Genomic DNA, 23,143 nt, shown 5'->3' on the forward strand with positions numbered 1-23,143 from the left:
CCCCAAACGGTCTGCCCTCCGCCTTCCACTCAGCTGTGGGGCAGCTCAGTGGGAGGAGGCAGGCAGACTGATCTATAATGAAATGAAAAAAGTGTTTAAATACACCTTTCTGAAGAAACCAGAGGCCTTTCTCCTGGGCTTGGTCGGCCAACAGGTGCAAAAGAAGGACAGGACTTTCTTTATGTACGCTACAACAGCAGCAAGAATACTCATCGCACAGTATTGGAAGACACAAGAGTTACCCATCCTGGAAGAATGGCAGATGAAAGTAATGGACTACATGGAATTGGCTGAAATGACTGGCAGAATCAGAGACCAGGGAGAAGAGACGGTGAAAGAAGATTGGAGGAAGTTTAAAGATTATCTACAGAAATATTATAAGATTAATGAATGTTAAAATGACATCAGATTGAATGTAAAAGGTTATTAGTAAAAAGTGTAAAAGTTAAAAGATCTAATATTTTAAGATATAAGAAGATTAAGTTATATTAAGATATTCAAATTATGATAAAAATTAATCAAGACAGAGGGAAGGGATTTGTTGTTTGAATATATGACTTGGAATACAGGTAAGGGAGGTCTGGGGAAGTCGGAGAAATAAGTTAACGCAAGGAACATTATGAAGATAAAACTGCTTTTATTTTTGTCTTTTTTTTCTTTGATATCTTTTGTCGTTTTGTGATTGTGTAATTATGTATTTTTTCTGTTTTGGTTGTTGTTTTTTATTTTCCTTTTGTCGTTTCATCTTTTATGTAAAACTCAATAAAATATTTATATATAAAAAAAAGACTCCTCCAAAGCCCCATGGAACATCCTGCTCCGGCTGGCCCCGCCTCACAGGTGACTGGCCCCGCCCCTGGGCGCAGGGCACACGCACACCGCCCCAGGCACCTGATCGGCTTGCTCCACCACTAAAAAACTAAGGAAACAGAAAGTCCCAACCAAAGTAGAGTGGATAACCAAGATGATGGAATACGCCAAAATGGCAAAGATGACTGAAGATCAGACACCAAGATGATAAAATTTCTTAGTCAAGAGTGGGGAAAAATTATAGAATACCTTAAAAACCACTGTAGATACCGTACTTTAAAACATTAGCAGGATTGTTATAATGCTTACAAACAGGCATGTCCAAAGTCTGTTTCGGGAGCCTAATCTGGCCCACCAGTCATTTTAATTCAGCCCCTGTGGCAATTTATTTCCTGGGGTAAAACCCTCAACAACTTGAATCCTAAAAAAAACACACACAAAAAAACAAAAAAACAACAACAACTCAACAACTTTGGGGTAAAATCCTTTAAAAAACTCAACAAAAAAAAGGTTGGCCCTCACGGCCCTTCACTTCATCAAATCTGGCCCTCTTTGAAAAAGTTTGGACACCACTGAAGGTAAAAGAAGAAGATAAAATGGATTAGAAAAATGTAATTAGATGCAATAAAAATAGGGGGAAATTGGAAACCAGGGGTGGGAGGTGGGGAAGTCTGAGGGATCTAAGTAATCCCAGAAGTGCAGAAACTGAAAATGATGTGAATGTATAAGAATATTGTTAAAAAATGAAAATGAAATATATATTTTTAAAAACTAAACCAAAGGAAGCAAAAAGAGAGAGGCCTCCGTATGCTCCTGAAAAGGACTTTCTAACAAATAATAATCATTATAAAACAAGAAAATACCCCATGTGTTTCAGTTGTTGACATCCTTCTAAGACTAATGTTCTCCTGTCAAGGACTTCCCACAATGCTGAAATGGAATATTGCTCTGAAGCATTATGGGAAATTCCTAAGAGTAGGTGAATTACAATACTAGCAGCTGCCCACCACCACATAAATCCAGGGCAGGAGGGCTGGAGGGCCCCAGTCCCACACAGGTCAACATCAAGAGATCCCAAGACAGTGGTCAGGCCCCAGCGGCTGCCCAGGAATGCCAAGTGTTGATGCAAGACCTACAGCCAAAAGCCCATTTCTTCACTGGGGGTTTGAACAGGCTGCGTGCAATGGAACCCAGAGCTGCATAACAATATTTAGAAAACCTTGCATGGCAGATGTGCCTTCTGCAACTTGCATGGTTCACAAACAGCTCCACAAGTGTGTTCCCAATCCTGGAAGACACCCAAGTCTTGAACAACTAAAACAAAACCAGATATATCGCTTTGTTCAAACCGCCTGTTTTAATGGCTAAGATATAGGGCAGCCTTTGCCAAGATGGTGCCCCCAGATGCTCTGGACTATGACCCCCATCAGTCCAGATGCTGGGAGTTGTAGTCTAGAGCATCTGGAAGGCACCAGGTTTGGCAAAGACGGAAATAAACTTTCTTCAGAGCACAAGACGGTACCAAATGTATTTTGTATCTGCTTTCCAATTAAGTCTACAGAGCTGCCAAACCCAAAACACCTTGTCTGTCCAGCTACATGTTCCTTGCTACCCATCATTAGTGGCACAATATCAACTGGGAAGAGGGAAGCAGGGCTGACCACCCAAGACTTTTTGCTGCCTGAGTCAAAGGCCAAGGGGCTCCTGCCTTTTCTTGTGCAGAATTCAACTTCATTGGCATTTGAACCTTCCTTCAAATTAGCAGCAGAACAGAGTCTGAAACTATACCTGGTTAGTTTCGAGCAGGTCCAGGGAACCCTTTTCAGCTCTAGCGATGTATTCCGTAGTGGACAACCTGACTTAGAATCGACTCTGAGGGTCATCCCCCTGCAACGCAGGAATTTCAACTAAAGCATCCATCCAACCACTGCTTAAAAACCTCCAAGGAAGGAGATTTGCAAGATTTTAGGTGGGGGACATTCCCAGCCCTACCTGCAGATGTCGGGAATTGAACCTCATACCTTTTACTTGCAAAGCAGATTCTCTACCACTGAGCCTTCCTCTACGTTTCTTAAATTTCATTGCCTTTTGGCTGTATGGTTTACTTAATAGCACAAAAAAATACCCTAGGTATGAAAGACACCTGGATAAGTGGATTCCACTCCATGAAAGCTTTTGTCACAATTATAGTCTTTAAGAAGGTGTGGAACTCTTGCCTGGCTTTGACCAGAGCACCTACAACGATGGTTTGATTACTGGGCTCAGGTAAGACATCAGATCCACCGTGGTTTGCACTAATCAGACTTAAGAACTGAATGCCATGGTTTGCGTACAACAGGAAAACTGTGAAGCAGAGCTGTTTGCTTTTGTTTAGCCATGCCAAAACCACCCATCCCATTGCTTAAAAACATAGACAGCCCAACAACAACTCAAAACCAAAAGTGGGAGCGCTGTGTAAATAACGCTGCAACGGTTATTGCGGCATACACAAACATACACATGGGCACACAATGATACTCTTAACCGCTCCCCCTTGCAGTTTAACCTTGAACATCTCCAAAAGCAGGAATTTGGACCTTGCTAAATATTGTTGCAACGCACCGAAAATAAACATAACTTTGTTCCTAAACTATTAGTAATGTTTGGCATGGAGTTGCCTGGCTCCCATTCTTAGGCATGGCGCTGCCCCAGCTTTTCCTGTCAGCAGGGGTGAGGGACCTGTGGACAAATCAACCCACTTCAATTTCTCATTTTGCGAACTTTCAGTTTCCCCCATTTCTGCATCCATTTGTAACATTTTCTCTTACAAATTCCGACAAAGATCCATATACATTTTTGCACAGAATGCACAAATCGTAAGTGCAGCTTTGCACGCATCTACTAGAATGTAGCTTCACACATTATTTTCACTAATGTATGCATCCTTGTGCACACTTTTTGGCTGAAGAAATGCATCACAAAATTTGGAGGAGTGCAATACTCACAGGATGACTGCATTTCGGTTTGCTTGTTTAATCGGGAAATGTGAATTGGGTAGGTTTGCATGAACCTGCAACCTGAACACATTTCTTTCTCCCCCATCTCTACCCGTGCCCTGCCCTCCCCGATGCTGTCGGACCATGACATTCATAATCCCTTTTGGCCAAGCTGGCTGCAGGTTGATGAGAATCCAGATAACCTGCAGAGCCACAAATTCCCCTTTCCCGATCTATTGAGATGCACTTTAAAAGCACATGGTTCAGCAACTGGGATCCATATTCAACTTATGCAAGCATTTTGCTCATCAGCCTTGAGGGGAGGGAAAATGCAGAAAGATGACAATGTTTGCAGATTGCAGAAGAGTGTCTTGCTGCCTTTGACTCTTTTGGTGGACTATCATTGTTTATACAGTAGGCCTACTTGACCCTTGACCCCTGGCTTCTGCAAATAGCCAACAAATGAGAAACAGGTTAATGACACTTGCTGGAATCCCTAATTGCATAAACAAAAGGCTTGCTCCATTCTAATAGAAACACTTTTTATTATTCATCGGTCTGAGTATCCCCCTGCCTGCCCTCTCTCTCCAGTTTCTGCCTCTCCTCTGCACGTCAGTCGTTCCAGTATACCAATTATCCAGTGGCAAAAGAAAAACCTGCTTCTTATTCATAGAGACATAGAACTGTAGAATTGGAAGGGACCACAATGGTCATCTAGTCCAACCCCCTGCAATGCAGGAATATTTTGCTCAATGTGGGGTTCAAACCCACAAGAATAAGAAGTATTTTACAATCAAAACAAAAAACAAAATTTTATAACCAAGTAGTGTGAGCCTGTCTTACCACTTCCATTTCTGTAAACAGAATTCCTTGTGGCACTGCCCCAGAAATGAAGCTGTTTGCCTACCCTGGATTTGATACAGCACCTCTGTCTGAAATTTTTTTATACTTGCTTTGCAGGAGCACACAGACCCTAGGAACCTGGCTTTGTGGGCAATTAATCTGAACCACATTTGAACTCTGGCCTTTGAACTCTTCAGAATGGTGATTTTGCTCAGCTTTCCCCAACCTGGTGTCTTCCAGCTACTTTGGATTACAATTCCCATCAGCCCCAGGACTGTCGCTCTTCTGTTCCTGGTTGAACTGGTTTTGCTGGGTTTTAAAACAAAAAAACACCAGCCCTGTTAACCAGACAGTAGAACCATTTCCTGACAATTTCATCCCACCCACTTCCTTGCTTGCTTCTCATCCAATTAAAGGACCTTCAGCTTAACAAGGCAAGGGTGCCTTTGCAAAGCCGAAGCTGGAGCCAGCTTAATGTTTCCTTCCATGAGAATTCTCCCAGAATGATTTCCAGAAAATGTTGCATCAACTAAAAAGCTGTGCAGTTTGTGGAAAGATCCCAAAACAGGAAGAGGTGGCAGGGGTCTAGGATCTTCTGGTGAAGGCTAGCTCAGTAGCTTGCCTGTCATGGGCTACTGGGAGAGCCACTGGCTTCCACTGGCTGTGCTGCCCTGTTCATAAGGGTTTCTGTTTGTCATTGGCTTTGCTGCTCTGAATCTGGTCTGAGAAGCATGTCTTCAGCATCATTGGCTACCCGTCCCAGTTTGGTGTCATCTGCAAATCCGATGAGCATCCTCTCAGTACCTTCCTCCAAGTTGTTTATACAGATGTTGAACAAGTGGCCCAGGACAGAACACTTGTCACTTTTTTGCCAGGATGATGAGGAACTATTAGTGAGCACTCTTTGTGTTCGGCCAGTCAACCAGCTACAAATCAGCCAAAATCAGTTAACTCGTCCAGCCAGGGGCGTCTTACCCATAGAGGCCAGTGGCGTGGAGCGCCAGGGCACCAAGTTCTGGAGGGCGCCAGGGAAGAGGCAGAGGCTGGACGTGGCACCTCCCGGCATCAGCTTGCCACCCTCACCCGTCTCCACCATGCTGCGCCAAAGCAGCGCCGTACCCAGAGCCTCTGTCTGCCATGGCCACCGCGGCAAGAAGCGGCCAGCTGAGCCGGGAGGCACCGCATCCAGCCTCCGCCTCTTCCCCGCTGGAGGAGCCGCCCTCCAGCTGCTGCCCGCCTTCTCCAACCCGCAGGCAGCGCTGTCCTCCCTAAAAAACTCTGGGAAACTGGGGGTGGAGGAAGCTTTGCACCGCGGCGCCGGATATGCTTAAGACGGCCCCGCGTCCAGCCCATGTTGGCTCTTAGTAATCACAGCATCCTTTTCTATGTGCTCACAGGCCAACTGTTTAATTATCTGTTCCTAAAATATTTTTCCCTCAGACACTGCTGAATCTCACCACCATCATCACCATCCCTGCTCATGAGATCAGCTGAGAGGTTCTAAAAATGCACAACAGCCCTATGCAGGTGTTTCACTCAGGTCCCAACCCATAAGTGCGCCTGAGCCGAGTAAACCCCTCCCCATGACAGGACATGCCATCCGGCCCCACCTCCTCACATCTGGACACAGATGTGTCCAGCCTCCTTCCTTGCAGACATTTGCAATGTAGACCCAGGTGCCAGGGTGGGGTGGGGGAATAGCTGGTGCACGTGAACACAGGAACTCAAAAGAAACCTTAATCCGGAATGCCTTGTTGTGTAAATAGCCTGAGGCAACCTTCTTCAACCTTGGGTCTTCAGATATTGTTGGACGTCAATGCCTATCATTCCTGACCATTGGCAAAGATGGTGCTGATGGGAGCTGGTGACCAACAACATCAAGATCCAAGATTGAGTATGTTCAGATAATCCAAGTTCTGATAAAACCATAGGAATGTAGGGAGCTGCCAAATCAGACCATTGATCCATCTAGCTCTGTACTGACTGGCAGTGGCTCCCTGGATTTAAGGCGGAGAGTAATTTCCAGCCCTATCTGGAGTTGGTGTTGCTGTTTAAATCTGTATACCGCCCTTCATCCAAAGATCACAGGGCAGTTCACAGCATAAAAATACGAAACGAGAACCCAAAATACATAATAAATACAAAAGCAAACCAATAATTCCCCTCCCACAAACCTGGGACCAGGGTGGGTATGGGGCCTGGAAGCAGGGGTGCCAACTTGAATTAAGTATTAAGGGGGGGGGCAGGCTTTAGTCTCAAGGTCGTAGGTTTGAGCCCCACGTTGGGCAAAAGATTCCTGCAGGTCTATGACTCCAATTCCCATCAGCCTTGGTCAATGGCTGCAGGTTAGCTAATTCTAGAGTCAGGGCAAAAGGCATTATGTTCATTATTGCTTCTTCTTTTTACCATGCCTTTTGTGACACAACTTGCTGCATTTTGGATAGCAGCCGGCCATTGCACGGGCATCTTCGGGGAGCTTCCGCTAATAATTCCGAGATCTCTTTCTTCGGCGGAAGTAGTTGCTTTCCATTTCGTCCGCTTGTTTAATACCATCCGCTGTTACCCAGACGAAACCACTTAAAAGAATGTTGCAGGCACATAAAGGATAAATCTATCGAATGGGTGTGTTGGGTGGCGGGAGTGGGGGGGGGAGGGTGCCTTTTAACTATGCGGTTTCCTTAAAGGGAAAGATTGGATCAATAGGATCAATAGAAAAGGTTTCCCTGGCTCTGCATAAAGCATGCACACACACACACACACAACGGACGGAAGCCTTCTTTTCTCGATGGTTTAACTTCCCTCCCTGACAAATGCAAATCAATGGATGTGTGTTTACAACAGATTCCGCTAACAGACTGGACTTGGGGGATGCCATCACTTAAGCCAATGGAAAGAAAGAAAGAAAGAAAGAAAGAAAGAAAGAAAGAAAGAAAGAAAGAAAGAAAAGACCCAGCAAAGACAATGGTGCTGGACAGCTGCCAAAAGACCCCTGGGTCACGGCCAATTTACATAAAATGGAAAACATTGAAGGTGCCCTTACGTTTAACATGGAAATGGGCTCTGGGGATTCGGCAGGAACGATGCAGGCTAAACACTGCACAGGCCTCCCGGCCCATCTTCAAAACCTTAGGCAGGCAACAGAGTCAAATTGGATTTAAAAAAAGATGCTTGCAACAATTTATGCAACGCCATCAATGTACACAGAACTTTACAGAGCAGCCAAAGCAGGCAGGGGAGCCTTGCATCCGCAGCACCAGTAAATGAAGAATAGGCCGTGCGGTGTCAGTGGTGGGGGCCTTATAATTTTGCATACATTAACCCCCCCTCACCAGTCACTTTATCACCTCTGCACACAACAGAACATAGCTCCCCACGAACCACCACACGGCAGAGTAAGAAAACAGGAGATGCCGAATTTTCAAATAGATGCCTGGTGCTTCGTACTAATTGTGTATTGCAATCTATTTCCCACTGCATTTAGTAACTCTTCTTTGCATCTAATCAGGACTGCAAGTTTCAGTCCAGAGTAACAGCTAAGATGGGGACAGGGGTAGAACTTGTGCCTATGCATTCTCAAAAGCCTACAGTGATGGCCGAGAAAATTACAGTGGTCTAGGACAGAATGGGGAACATGGGGCTCTCATAGAATCATAGAATTGTAGGTTGGAAAGGATTCCCAACCCCCAGCAATGCAGCAATCACAGATAAAGAACCCCTGACAGATGGCCATTGAACCTATATGCAATAACCTGCAAGGGCTTCCAAGGCAGACCATTCCACTGTTGAACAGCTCTTGCTATCAGAATTTTTTTCCTGCTGTTTAGTTGGAATCTCCTTTCTTGCAACTTAAATCCATTGGTTCAGGTTCTACCCTCTGAAGCAATAGAAAATAAGCTTGCTCCATCTTAAATGTGACAGCCCTTTCAGATCCTTTTCCTGGGCTACAGCTCTGTCTCTGCATCATCATTTGTTCTATTATAACCAAGTTGAGCACTGCGTTCCTTTTGGGTGAAGACACAGGCAAAGTAGGCATTGAGCATTTCCGCCTTCTGTCTGTCACCCAATAGCATTTCTCTGTCTTCTCCATGCAGAGGACCTATTGCTTCCTTGTTCCTCTTCTTGCTTCAAACATAAAGGTAAAGGTAAAGGGACCCCTGACCGTTAGGTCCAGTCGCGGACGACTCTGGGGTTGCGGCGCTCATCTCGCTTTACTGGCTGAGGGAGCCGGCACAGCTTCCGGGTCATGTGGCCAGCAGGACTAAGCCGCTTCTGGCGAAATGGAAACACTGTTTACCTTCCCGCTGGAGCAGTACCTGTTTATCTACTTGCACTTTGACGTGCTTTTGAACTGCTAGGTTGGCAGGAGCAGGGACCGAGCAACGGGAGCTCACCCCGCCGTGGGGATTCGAACCGCCGACCTTCTGATTGGCAAGTCCTAGGCTCTGTGGTTTAACCCACAGTGCCACCCATGTCCCGCTTCAAACATAGCTGGGGGGTGGGGGAAGCCATTTTAATCTTCTCTTGCAAGCCTGAGCTTGTTCAGAGTTACATTGCACCTGGCCTTCTCTCTGAAAGTGCTGGCTACTCATTTATCCTCTTCCTTTGTGATTTGCCCCTTCTTCCATTTCTTATACATGCCCCTTTAAAACCACAGCTCTTCCAAAAGCTCCTTGCACAGCCATGCCGGTCTCTTTCGATGCCTTCTACTTTTCCTTCATGTTGCAACAAAATATGGCAACCCTGCCCCCAAATCCATGTGGTGAGAACCTGCAAGCATTATGGTCCTGGCAGGGGCGGAGGAAGGGGTGTGTGGTGGAGGCGGACAATCCCAGGTGTCACCACTGAGGGGGGTGACAAAATGCAGGGCGGCACTCACCGCGGGGCCTGCAGCGCGCCGGAGCCACACGTCTCTCCAGGGAGTGATGCGGTGGCTTGGGTGCCCGCAGGCTCCACGCTGCCCAAATGGTCCGCTCACTGCCTCCTCCCCAGCTGTAGGGCGGCTGAGTGGGAGGAGGCAGGCATACTCCTCAGAGGCCCCGTGGAGCATCCTGCCCTGGCTGGCCCCGCCCCATGGGTGGCTGGCCTCACCCCCGTGGACAGCTGGCCCCGCCCCTGGGCACAAGGCATGTGCACCACTCCAGGGGCCTGATTGGCTTGCTCTGCCGCTAGGTCCAGGGTGGAGATCAGTCATCAAGGGGAACCACGCCCAGTGTCATCCCTGTGGCAAGCATATTGCATGCCCCATAATAATAATAATAAATTTTATTTATACCCCACCCTCCCTAGCCAGAGCCGGGCTCAGGGCAGCTAACACCAGTAAAATTACAGTAAAATCATAACAGCAAAAAAACACACACCCCAATTTAAAATACAGGTTAAAATGCAATTTAAAATGCAGCAGTCTTTAACATCAGCAGTCAGGAGCGCTTCAGTCTGTTTGAAACTTCAAACCTCAATTTCTTATTACTTCTGCTTGGTTCTCTTAAATAGAGTTATGTTTAAAACTTTTTTGAGTTTCTGCCCGGTTTTTTGAGTTTGTTTGAAACTTTAAAACCTCAATTTCTTATCACTATTGTTGGATTCTCTTAAATAAGGCTATGTTTAAAACTTGTCATTGAGGTTTTGATACCTTTTTTGTAAACTCGAGGAGGCATTTTCAGCCCTGCTCTTGAACTTGCTTGATATCACTTAAAATCTTATAATTTCTTTATTTCCTTCTGAGGAAACTGATCAGTTCAGTGAAATGAGTTTTGTAGCCGGCATCTTGTAAAGTCTTTGTTTAATGCTCGTTTATTTTCTGATTATTGTTATTCTATAGACGATTACTTCTCGTTTCAGGGGTTTTCAAGTAATTTTGTTTTGTGTATTTTAAAAGTAGCCCATAGATCAAAACCATAAGGGGAGGGCCAGGTGGAACAGCTCTGTCTTGCAGGTCCTGCGAAAAGATGTCCAGTCCCGCAGGGCCCTAGTCTCTTGTGACAGAGCGTTCCACCAAGTCGGGGCCAGTACTGAAAAGGCCACGGGGTCCCCTTGGCAGGTTTCATACACTCACCCTACTTTTCAAACCCAGCAGCTGGTGTATCTAGAGCATCCAACCTGATGGAAGGAGAATGACATTGACGAGACGCAAGCAGCGGTCAGCAATCTGGCTGTCCAGGGTAACATGCCAGTCAGGTCTTGCAAGAAAAGCTCCCGCCATGTAAATGGATCCTTAATTATTAAACAGACCTTATCCTGCTGTGTTTGGCTGAACAAGATTCCCAGTGGTTCAACCAGAGTGGGGATTTTCTGCCTTAGGCTGTCTGCACATCAATACCCTTTGTCACATTTTATTTTGCCCCTCACTGCATTTTCCACTCATATTATACAACCCCGCTCCCCTAGGGTGGTGGTGCTGCCTTTATTTATTCCCCCGATGTTGTTTGACTTTATTTCACCCACCCACCCACTGATCGGCTCCTGCGGAAAAGGGGGCATTTGCTCTCTTGTATTATTATTTTCAGTGTGCGCTGGTTCAAAGTCTTCTTAACTTTAAGAATATTCCTTCGGAAGTCATTTTTAATTTCTTGGTTTACAGGTTTTACAATTGTTCACATCATTGGATGCTAGTTATAAGAATTGTGTTGTTTCATATATCACTACTGTCTGTTTGTCAATTTGTAGTTTGTTTATTTGATTGTATGTTTGTCTGTTGGTTTGCTTTGCTTTCCTGGAATAAATGTATCTATTTTAAAACAATAAAGATATACACATTGGGGGGGGGGGAGAGAATATTCCTTTGTGAAAACTTACTAGGGAATTCGTTAGTCAATGGGCACTCATTTTCCCCGGACATTTCCAGGCGTTTATTTCCCATTTTGATTTTATTCCCAGAAAAGAATATCTCTTGAGCTTCTCAGCACACAAAACAACGGATGTTGCTGTTGCATTGTGGGACGAGGAAGTATAATGAAAGTGGGAAGCAGAGCCTTGGTTGAACCAAGGATTTTGATTTTTAAGGCTGTGAGCACCGGGAGTGGATGGAAGGATCTGTCAATTCCAGTGCTCTCAGTCTCTCATCCTATAAATCATTTCAGTTCTCCACATTTTGCAGCAATTTGCAATTAAAAAAAAACACAACTTCATGAAAATCTAGCAGCATTTTAGCATGAATTTATCATACTAGACACAGTTTTGACTGGTGTACACATTTTTGCAAGCAATTCCCCCCAACATAATGCATTCCAATGTTATTTTTACTGTGATATATTAATTTTTATGGGCACATTCCTCTAATATATGCATTTTTGTAAACATTGTCTGGAGAACCGCTTTGCAAAATTCCAATAGGTGTGAGTTTCAAAGGATAGCTGTGTTTTGGTTTGTATTCTTTTTTTGGAATATACACCAGGCATCATTGTTTTCATTTTAAACACCTAGAATGCAAAGGATGAGAGAGATTCTGGTCTAGGTTGTTTGGAGGAGATGTTCTAGGAAGAATATATATATACCATTTGTCCTCTACCAAATGTCTTTAATTATTCGTTCCTCTTAATGTAACTTTGCTCCATCCTGATTTCATATGATTAGTACTTACGACATGCTCCAAAGTCAATACTGGCTATATACATTTAAATTATTCTCTTCCTGAAGGAGAATGTGTATGTATATTCGATTACTGGAGCCAAAGTCCAAATGTGATTAAATTACGGTCGAGGTATGCTTATAACCCCGACAAAGCCAACCTGTTTCTATGAGAATAATTCATCTTTAAAATGATACAGTGCAGCAAGGAATGAATGCTATTATTTCCCCTGCCTGTATTAGCATTTTGGCCTATGGCTCCAGTGCCTGGGTAAATGCTACTATTGAATGCAGTAATATTTGGCTCAGATTGTGCATGTTGTATTTTATGAAACATTAGAGGGTTTGCAGGACTTCCGTTAGATCATCATTTGGAACCACCCCCCTTGTGTTCTTCTGTAATTACCACAATCATAATTATAAGTTAAAAAGGTAAAGGACCCCTGGACGGTTAAGTCCAGTCAAAGGCAACTATGGGGCTGTGGTGCTCATCTTGCTTTCAGGCCGAGAGAGCCAGCGTTTGTCTACAGACAGCTTTCCGAGTCATGTGGCCAGCAGGACTAAACTGCTTCTGGCACAATGGAACACTGTGACGGAAACCAGAACGTACGGAAATGCCGTTTACCTTCCCGCCACAGTGGTACCTATTTATCCACTTGCACTGCCGTGCTTTCGAACTGCTAGGCTGGCAGAAGCTGGGACAGAGCAACGGGAGCTCACCCCGTTGTGAGTATTTGAACCGCTGACCTTCCGATCAGCAAGCCCAAGAGGCTCAGTGGTTTAGGCCACAGCACCACCCACCATAATTATATATGCTGCTGGCATCTGTCTGTCTAATGAGATAACAGAGGAGTGTGCCTTTGAGGGTGAAATCAAAGGCCTGCTGTGGTTGTAGAGACCAATGCAGGAGAGACATGCTTTATTGCAGCAGGGGCAGATGAAGGCATCCAGTTGTGCTGTTGCAGATGCACCAAGGCGTTTCTTCTTTCTGTGCTCCTCCCAGCAGTGATTCCTCCTCTTGTCACTGCTGTGGATACACAACCTGACTGACTTGTCCCCAGGCGATGCAGTTGTCTGCAGATGGGGGAAGCGGTGAGGCGGTGCCATGACTCCTTGCCGGGGACCAGCGGGGAGAGTAGAGGTCCTCCGCTGCCTACGCCCTCCTTGCGCAGAAGGCTTTCGCGCAGAGAGAGTAGGAGGAGACTAGGCGTCAAAGAGCTTCTTTGCTGGAAGAAGTTTAAGAAACGCCCACTGACGGATTCTGCCAGCGATTGAGACAGCCACGGGTGAGTGGCTGTCCGGACAGGAAAGGTTCACTCAGGCAACCCAGCCGGGTGTTTGCTTACGCACGAGCAACCCCTAGAACCATTACATGATGGAAGGTGGGCGTGACCTAACCTGTCCAGGTAACAAAAGGAAGAGTCACGCAGCAACCTTTCTCTTTTTGACTTCCTTCTTCATTTGACCAGCTTTTAGCTAGGACTGCTCTGCTAGCTCTCAGCTAGCAGAAGCACTGGGATTATTCCCCCATATGGGGTAGATCCCCATGTACATATTTGTAACTAAGTCTGCCTTCAGAAATCCAACTGTAAACTGATGTAAGTAAACCTCTTTTATTGACTTTGAATAAGATTGTGGCGTCTTTATTCTTTTTAAGAGGGATTCAAATGAATTTACCAGGAACATACAATTCAATCTGAAGACAGACTGAACTGTATAATAGTGAGAGGCTCACACGAGCCTGCAACCAGCTATCTGCTGTGCATGTAAAAGGGAAATGTAACTCTGCTAAGTAAAGGAATTTGCCAGGGCAAGTTAGGAAGGATATTCAACATATCCTCTCCTGCTACCCTGAACATTCCAACAATGTCACGTTTGCAGACATCTTTGTAACACAGAGTTGGTCTGCCAACTTGCCTGGTGCCTGAAGCCAGCTCCCCATAGAGCGCATCCTTGAGGGTCCTGCCATCTTCCATTCTGCGGACATGGCCAAGCCAGTGTAGATATAACTGAGACAGGAGTGTGAACATGCTGGGAATGAGGACTTGGGAGGGCACATCTCTGTTTGAGACTCTGTCCTGCCGTGTGATGCCCAAAATCTTCCTGAAACAGCGTATGTGCAAGGCAGTGAGGCATTGCTCCTGGCGGTTGTAAGTTGCCCATGACTGACTCACTTCCATAAAGCAGTGTGCTCAACACACAAGCCTCGGAGACCTTCATCTTGGTATTGGACATTAGCATCACATTCTCCCACACCCTTTGGGAGAAATGAGCCATTGCCTAGCTACCTTGCCAATGCATTTCAAAAGAATCTGAGCAGACATTCTGCTGTCAGAGGCAAAGGATAAAATAGTGCCCCAGTCCATGGATGAAAGCTGCCAGAGTGGCAGATGAATCGTACTTCAACCCTGGCTGCAGCAATATCCTCTACTGCACCTGAGGGCAATGGGGTGATGGTGAAGGTCAGGCTACATGACTCAGATGGGCCACCTGCCTCACTCTACCTAATGATACGGCCATCCCTGAAGTTTGAAGGAAAGCCCTGCCATTGTAATGTGAAACATGACCAATAGCATTTCTTTTACACACTCTCTATCCTCTCCCACACCCCCACCAGTAGGAAATACCTCAGGGGTTTTTCAAAGTGAGATGTTTTGAACGCAGAACTTGCTTCTGGACTTTTGACCAACCAAACCTAGTCACTGAGGCTCCAGAATTTGGGGGCAACTAATGGAGATGCTAGCTTTGAAACGGGCCCATCCAATGTTTTCTTAATTCCTAAAGGCAAATGGTGTGGAGAATGGAATATCAGGACAGTACTATATCCATCTCTGAGCACCATATTTTAAGGAGGACATTGACTGAGAAGAGCGGCCAAGACGAAATGGCAAAAGGTTTGGAAGCAGACCGGTGAGGAACAGTTGAAGTAGCTTGGCATGTCTGGAGAAGCAAAGATTAAGGAGAGGCCTGACAGCTAACTTCAATCGCCTGAAGGGCTGTCATGCAGAAAATGGAGTCAACTTCTCCCCTTTTACCGCAGAGGGCAAGAGCTAGAACTAATGGATGGAAATTGCAAGGAAGCACTGTTTGGCTGAACACTGGAGAAACTTTCTAACTGTAAAAGCTGTCCAATGATGACAGAAATTGCCTTGGGAGGTGGTGGGCTGCGTTTCAGTGGCGGTATTTAAGTAGAGGATGGATGGCCAAGTCTTGGGGATAGGTGTACTCTGAATTTAAATCCTACACCAAGGTGAGACTTGTGCAATCCTACAGCAATCTTCCTTAATGATAGCCACTTAAGTGAAGCACTTATCCGGTGTTTTGGAAGAGACAATAGGCACAGTATCCCCAGTGAGGGTACCTTGCTTCTTTCCTGCAAGGTTCTCACAGAGAATCTTGGGACCAATGTGTCCTTCATCTGTACAGAGAAACACAGGAAGTTAAATCAGACCATTGGTCCTTCTGGCTCTGCATTGTCTGCAATGACTGGTGGCATTTCTCGAATATTTCAGGCAGGTGTTTTCCAAGTCCTGCCTGGAGATCCCTGAATTTGATTCCAGAACTTTCTACATGCAGAGCACTACCACTGAGTCGCAAGGTCCTTTCCCAACAGATCACCGGAGCATCGAAATGTCTCTAACAAGATCTTTACCTAAATTTATCTAGAGCCCTGCCATACCACACCTGTGGCCCTGAATTCCATAAATTAACTCACCTGCCAGGTGAAGAAGTATATCCCAGATATATAATATTCTTCCAGTGCTCATTTCACTTTCTCCCTCTCTTTCTCTCCCCCTAGGCAACCCTTTTCTCTCCCCGTTCCTTTATCTTCATCCTTTATCACACTGCACCTGAGACCTGGTTTGGATCGGCACTGAAATTACACACCAGGAGTGGCTGACTGAGGAGTTGTGGGGTTATCTTCTGGTTGGTGCCTACAGACATCAAATGCATTTTTGAGAAGAAAAGTAGACTGAATAAAAGTAAAGACTGAAAAGTAAAAGTAAGACTGAATAAAAGATGTTGTTATAGTGCACTACAGGGGTCGTTGACCTTTTTAGACTCACACATTCGGATTTTTGAGGGAGCACTGTGGACACCATCTCTCTCCACCCAATTACTTTTCGCCCCACCCTCGATCAGACCAGCTACCCACTAAGAGACAGAGAGTGCACGTGGACACCTCTCTATTCCAAGGGAAAATGTCAGATGCATTATAATCTGAGCCTTGAAAGGCACATAGAGCTGAAAGAGGAAGTGAGAAAGAGTGCCGCTCTTCCAACTTCCTCTGTCAGCTCTTTGTATTTTTACATTATACAGTGGTACCTCTGGTTGCGAATGGGATCCGTTCTGGAGGCCCGTTTGCAACATGAAAAGAATGCAACCCGCAGTGGCGCACCTGTGCACGCGCGGCTTGCGATTCGCTGCTTCTGCGCATGTGCGCGACGTCATTTTGTGCTTCTGCGCATGCGCGAGCGGCGAAACCCGGAAGTAACCCTTTCTAGTACTTCCGGGTCACCACGGGACGTATCCTGAAAGAACATAACATGAAGCAGAAGCAACATGAGGTATGACTGTACAGTAATCTGAGCCGTGAAAGGCACATAGAGCTGAAAGAGGAAGTAGGAAAGAGTGCCGCTCTTCCAATTTCCTGTCTGAGCTCTATGTGTTTTTCAAGGGAGGGAAAGGGAACGTGTGGATCAGGGGTTCAGATGCTTTATGGATGCCAGGGGAAGACCTCCTGAGCGCTACTGCATTCAAGGGCACTCCCTGCGTATTGTAAGATGGGACCTATGGACTTTCAAGGGACTGATGTGATGTCTCCACCATTCACACATGCATTTCCCATAAATAACCCACACCACAGTGCCACAGACTGAGGGCTGCAATAATGCAAGGCATTGAATTTGGCACTGCAAGTGGTTCCAGATTACTAAAGCCACCTACTAGGCTTTGGGTACTATAAGGAGAGGATCACAGTCTTAGGCAAAGCTTAGTGGTAGAGCAGCTGCTTTGAATGCAGAAGGTCCCTTGGTTCAGTCTCTTGCATCTCCAGTTAAACAAGGATCTCTCTCAGGCAGCGGATGATGTGAAAAGCCTCTGCCATCCAGAGTGGACAATATTGGGCTAGAGGTCAAAGGCAGCCTTCAGTGTGCTGTACCATTAAGGGGAAAAGGAAATGTGTTCCCATTAACCTCCCGCATCCCTGGGGACTGATTAGGACAACCAATGGCAGAGCAGGGATGGGAATTGACTTGATGTTCCACGGCATATTTTGCTAACATCTATTCATATCTCCATAGAGACAGCCACGTCTCACTGTGCCTCATTCCTTAGTAGGGTTGGGTGGATATGTCAATTCTGGATTCTCGTTTTTCCAATCTTATGTTCACTTCTCCACATTTCCACATCAGGAAATTTATCAGCATTTTGGAGTAGATTTTTTCCCCTAATGTACACACTTTTGCAAAGCAATTTTATCCAACATAATGTGGTTTTGTTTGCTATTGTCACTGGTGTGTGTGTGTGTAGGTATATGTATATTTATATGCATACTTTAGCCTAGTTGTGCATTTTTGTACTGGAAGGCTGCACTGCAAAATTTGGAGAATCACCAATTTTGAAAGATGCCTTTGTTTCAGTTTGGAATATGAAAATTGGGTAAGTCTGCCATTCAATGAGAACTGAATCTGATTTCACCCCTATCCCTACCTTAAAACAGTAGGAAAAAATAGTTTGTGTTATAGCTCATCATTCTCATTGGTGCCGTTGCAATTTATGGATCACACTTGTCATCTGAAATATCTGGAGGGCATCAGGATGATGCTTAATTTTCCCCAGATATCTTCTTGGCACAACATGAACATGTGAACATGCTACCATGCTGCATGTTCATATGGCATTGCTGTTCTGGGCTTCCCACTTTCCTGGCAGGAGACCAGGGGGAGTGTAGGTGAGTCAAGGACAACACTACTCTATAGAGTTTAGTTTCTGTTGGATGAGAGGCTATTAGGAGAACATAGTGGAAGCAAACAGACTCCTGTTGTAGTCAGCACATGTGCTAATAATCGTGCACGCATCCGACTCCAGTGTAACATTTCCAATTCTCTGTGTCGAAACTTTTTCTAGCTATTTCTCAGTCCCTTTCTGAAACTCTGGTGAGTGTGACATCCCAAAGACAGAGAGAGAGATTCCAGACCATTAAGGACCATTAAGTTCATTTTCTTAAGCCATCCATCACCCATTAGTTGCACTGAAATCATCAGGATCTAAGTGCATTGAACAGTCTGGTTTCCACACATTATTTTGTGAATTCTTGAGGCATTTGCCTTAGGGCAGGCAAGGAACATCATAAGTACTTGCTGAAAACAGCAAGACCTCACTGAGTTTCCTCCTCTGCCCTTAACATACAGTTATCGAAATGCATGTTTGTCACCGCTATAGCAATTGGTCCTCCCCCTGCTGCAGCTGCCATGACAACTGATAATGTAGAATGAGGGGGTCCCATGAAATGGATGCTGCTAAAAACCAAGGAAGGGTTTTAACTATGTGCAGAGAGCTAAACAAATCTCTTGTGTAATAGAGGGAGCTTCTTATCTCCCCATTAGAAGTAAGAAATACTACATGTGGGTTTCTTTTAAAAAAATAAAACAACAACAAAGCAAATCACTGCTGAGATATGAGCAATCAAGAGATTTTACTACAATTTAGAAGAGATATTATATCACTCCTGATGAGATTCCCCCCCCCTTACTCACGGGTTCAAAGAGAGTTTGTGTTACTAATTTACTTCTCCTATGCAAGTGCAGAAGGCTGATCGCCGAAGAATTGGTGCTTTTGAATTATGGTGCTGAAGGAGACTCTTGAGAGTCCCATGGACTGCAAGAAGATCAAATGTATCCACTCTAAAGGAAATCAGCCCTGAGTGCTCACTGGAAGGACAGATCCTGAAGCTGAGGCTCCAATACTTTGGCCACCTCATGAGAATACTCCTTGGAAAAGACCCTGATGATGGGAAAGACGGAGGGCACAAGGAGAAGGGGACGACAGAGGACGAGATGGTGGGACAGTGTTCTTGAAGCTACGAACATGAGTCTGACCAAACTGCGGGAGGCAGTGGAAGACAGGAGTGCCTGGCGTGCTCTGGTCCATGGGGTCACGAAGAGTCGGACACGACTAAAAGACTAAACAACAACAACATGCAAGTGCGCTCTGATGGAAATCGTACAATGAGACTCCCTCCCTCTAGTAAGTGTGCTTAAGACTGTAGATTTTAAAAGATGTTCTCGGGCCCTAATAATTGCACCCCGGTCACAGGGCATCACATTGTCGTAGCATTAGAAGGGACTGTAAAAATCATCTAGCTCAGCCCTCTGCTGAAGCAGGAAATCTGCTAATATTACAGGTTCCTGATAGGTGGTGGAGACTCCACAACTAAGGCAGCCTGTTCCGCAGTCGAACTTGCACTGTGGAACCGCTACCACTATGGCAACTACATTCATATCCCAGCTTCTCCAGGGAACACCAAGTAACAACCGTGGTTCTTCCCCCTTTTCATTTTCTCCTTGCAACAACCCAAGAGACCAGGTTTAGGCAGAGAGAAAAGGGCTCTGTCAGCCTAACAGTTGGGCATCATTATGGCCACCAACTTAAGCTAAAGTCCAGTTGTGGCTGACTCTGGGGTTGCGGTGCGCATCTCGCTTTATTGGCCGAGGGAGCCGGCATACAGCTTCCAGGTCATGTGGCCAGCATGACTAAGCCGCTTCTGGCAAACCAGAGCAGCACATAGGTACCTGCCGGAGCGGTACCTATTTATCTACTTGCACTTTGATGAGCTTTCAAACTGCTAGGTTGGCAGGAGCAGGGACAGAGCAACGGGAGCTCACTCCATCAGAGGGATTCAAACTGCTGACCTTCTGAGTCTTAGGCTCTGTGGTTTAACCCACAGCGCCACCCGCGTCCCTGGCCACCAACTTTAAAAGATGATTGGACAAGTTCATGGAGGATAAAACTCTGGACGGCTACTAAACCTGATGGCTGCGTTCTCCTTCCACTTTTGCAGACTAATGCTTCTGAGTACCAGTCGCTGGAAGCCACAGGAGATGAGAATGCTGTTAAACTCAGGTCTTGCTTGAAGACTTCCTATGGCCATCTAAGTGGCCCATGGGAGCCAACTCCTACGGGTTGAGGTCCCTTTGGTCCCCCCCAATAAAATATGTGAGAGGAGTCTGGGGCCCCCAAAGTTGATAGGTGTTGCCATTCAAATGGTGTGCATGCACCTTGTCTTGTGATAGATTATTTGGGGCAGGGCTTACCTGTCCCCCTGCCCAATATTTTATTCAAGTTGGCATCCTTGGGTTGGCCAAAGTGAGAACAGAATGTTGGACTAAATGGGCTGTTGGCCTGATCCGGAAAATGTTCATTCTCATGACTGGTCCAAAGTCACCCAGTGAGCCTTATGGGGTTACGGTTTGAACCCTGGTCACCCAGATCCTGGTTCAGTACTCTAAACACTGTGCCACAAACCAATAGTCAACAATTCCTTCCTTGCCAATTAGTTTGGATGCAAAAGAGAAGGCAAATATGCTTCCACCATCGATGTGGGGCGGAAGATTCTTGCATTGCAGGGAATTGGGGCTAGATGACTCTTGTGGTCCCTACAGCTCTATGATTCAATGTGTCAGTCCTTCTTATAAGTCAAGCGGCTTGGGTTTTTTTTAAAATAACTGCATATAAACAATTCTATAGGTTAACTCCAAGCTATGCGAAGAAGTACCCTCTTTTAGCAGAACCCCAATGCAATTTATCCAATACTGTTATTAGGTTGTGTTATTGCAGCGTTATCTGTCCTAAGCCACCCCAAAAGGGCAGAGCAGAAAACTCTATATAAATAAAAAGGAAATCCCACGGAAATAAGCCGTGTGCTTACGTTTCCACCAAAAGGCCTTTTCAACACCCTTCCCTGCCCCATGTTTGCTCATGAATAAAGAGCCTCCGGGGCTTACTCCCTCTCTTGAAGCCTTAGCAACTGGTGTGGCGACCGATTTTCAAAATCCAAGCCCGCAGCTCGGGGCTGTGTGGATCCAGAAAGCAAACAGAAACAAAGGCTGCAGACCTGAATGCTTAACTGGGCTCGGTCACGTCACGTGACAACCTCCCCCCCCACCCCCCAAAAAAATCAATTCCTAAGGGCAGTATGAAATTTACAAAAGCTCTCGCTCGCTCTGCTCCTCTTTCTCAACCTATTTGACCTTCCAAAGGGTTGCGGGGCCGGAGGGGCTAACGGGGGGGGGGGGGGGACACGCGGGGGGGTAGGGGAACGGGATTGCTACCGTCCTCTTGGTAAAGCAGCGCACTGCAATTCTTAAGCAGCAATTAGGAGATAACGGCGGTTGCATTTAGGTGGAGGCGGAATGTAGAAAGTAGGCGGCACAATTGGACTGGAAATCTCTAGCCTTATTCTCTCAATATACACCCGCGCAGTTTGCATTTAACTTATTTAAACATCTAAAGCACTCTTGAGGACGGGCTGGCGGTGTCCGTACATTTGCTTGCTAGAATGAGACCCAACCAACTCCCCTTGGAAGCCGAGATGTGTCCCCAATAAAGGTGGTGGCGATGCGGTTTTCAGTGAACTGCGCTCTGTGCATGCCCTGAGACTCTCTTCCCTTCATGCGGGGGGGGGGATGAGGGGGACTGAGCCCCTCTGCATCAGCATCAAGCCTTAGTTTAGGCATCGGAGCGGCGTGTTGGCAAATAAGAGACTCCCCATAGCTTCAAGCCTAGACCCTGTCTTTCGGCGCAGGGCAATCCGAATTGTCCGCTGCTGAGCGTTAAAGTGGACGGCGACCGGCTTTTGCAGGCGGCGGCCTCTTCTATTAATTCTTTCAGTCTTTATTTAGGTAGGTATTTAAATTTGTGGTGCGACCTCAAACTCACAAACCGAGAGTTGCATTCCACTGAAGCAATTAGATAGGGATTTGTTAAGAAGACCAGGGTGAAAGTGATTCCCATGTATTGGGAATCGCTTTTCAATACATCCCATGCATTGAAAGCACGTTTCTTTACTCGCACCCCAAAAAAGAAGAATCGTGGGAACTGTAGCTTACCTCTCACTGAGCTACAATTCCCAGCACCCTTAAGAAAAGATAATTCCAATGATTATTTTGGGGGGGAGGGGAGGGGGTAAGACTTAAATATACGATGTGTGCTCAGAAAACACGCCCAGGATGGGACCGCAGGATTTCTTTAAATCTGCAACCAGAGTTCAATGAGGCTTACTCCCAAGTAAGCGTCCTTAGGAAAGTTGCCTTAGTACAGTCCAAACACACCAGATCAAGCAGGAAGTCACCACACAAGGAAGGATTTTATTTTATTCACCCGGTGGGGTTTAACATCCTGATCCTAGGTGCTTTTACTCAGAAGTAAACCTCATTGATTCCCATGGAATTTGTTTCCATTTGAATACAGTGACAATTGCGCTCCGATGGGTGCTGCTGAGGTTTGAAACCTGCCTAAAGAATCAATTCAGTTAAGGCGCAAGAACGGGTTGAGGTCTTTGTACACGGCGTTTACTTGAAGGTAAGCCCCGCTGAGCCTAGTGGGATTTACTTCCGAGCATCATCGGACTAAAAAACACCGAACAGCCCAATCTTAGGCTTGTTTAGGCAGAAGTAGGTCTCCTTGTGCCCATAGGATTGCGGCTTCAATAGATTAACTATATGCGTTTCCAACTGCAAGTCAATTAATAAATAGATCTGCCTGTGGAAAAAGCAACCGTTTCGAAGGAAATGGCATATTTTGGATGGGTGATATTTTTTTTTTTTAGGATGCTCACATCTGTCACAACCAGCACCATTTTAGAAGGGGCGTTCCCTCACACACCCGCTCTCATTTTGATGGCTTGTTTTATTGAGTATTGTGTAAACCGCTTGGTGGCAAATAAATAAATA

The 23,143-nt window shown here is 45.8% G+C and overlaps 1 protein-coding gene across 1 annotated transcript in view; it reads right to left on the minus strand.

The window, feature by feature from the left end:
- The window catches only part of ONECUT2 (one cut homeobox 2), a 71,083-nt gene that overhangs the window by 30,266 nt on the left and 17,674 nt on the right, over positions 1-23,143 (minus strand). The gene's annotated exons all lie outside the window — the stretch shown is intronic.

Source organism: Podarcis tiliguerta, assembly GCF_965153285.1.
Source record: "Podarcis tiliguerta genome assembly, chromosome: 11".
Classification (NCBI taxonomy): domain Eukaryota; kingdom Metazoa; phylum Chordata; class Lepidosauria; order Squamata; family Lacertidae; genus Podarcis; species Podarcis tiliguerta.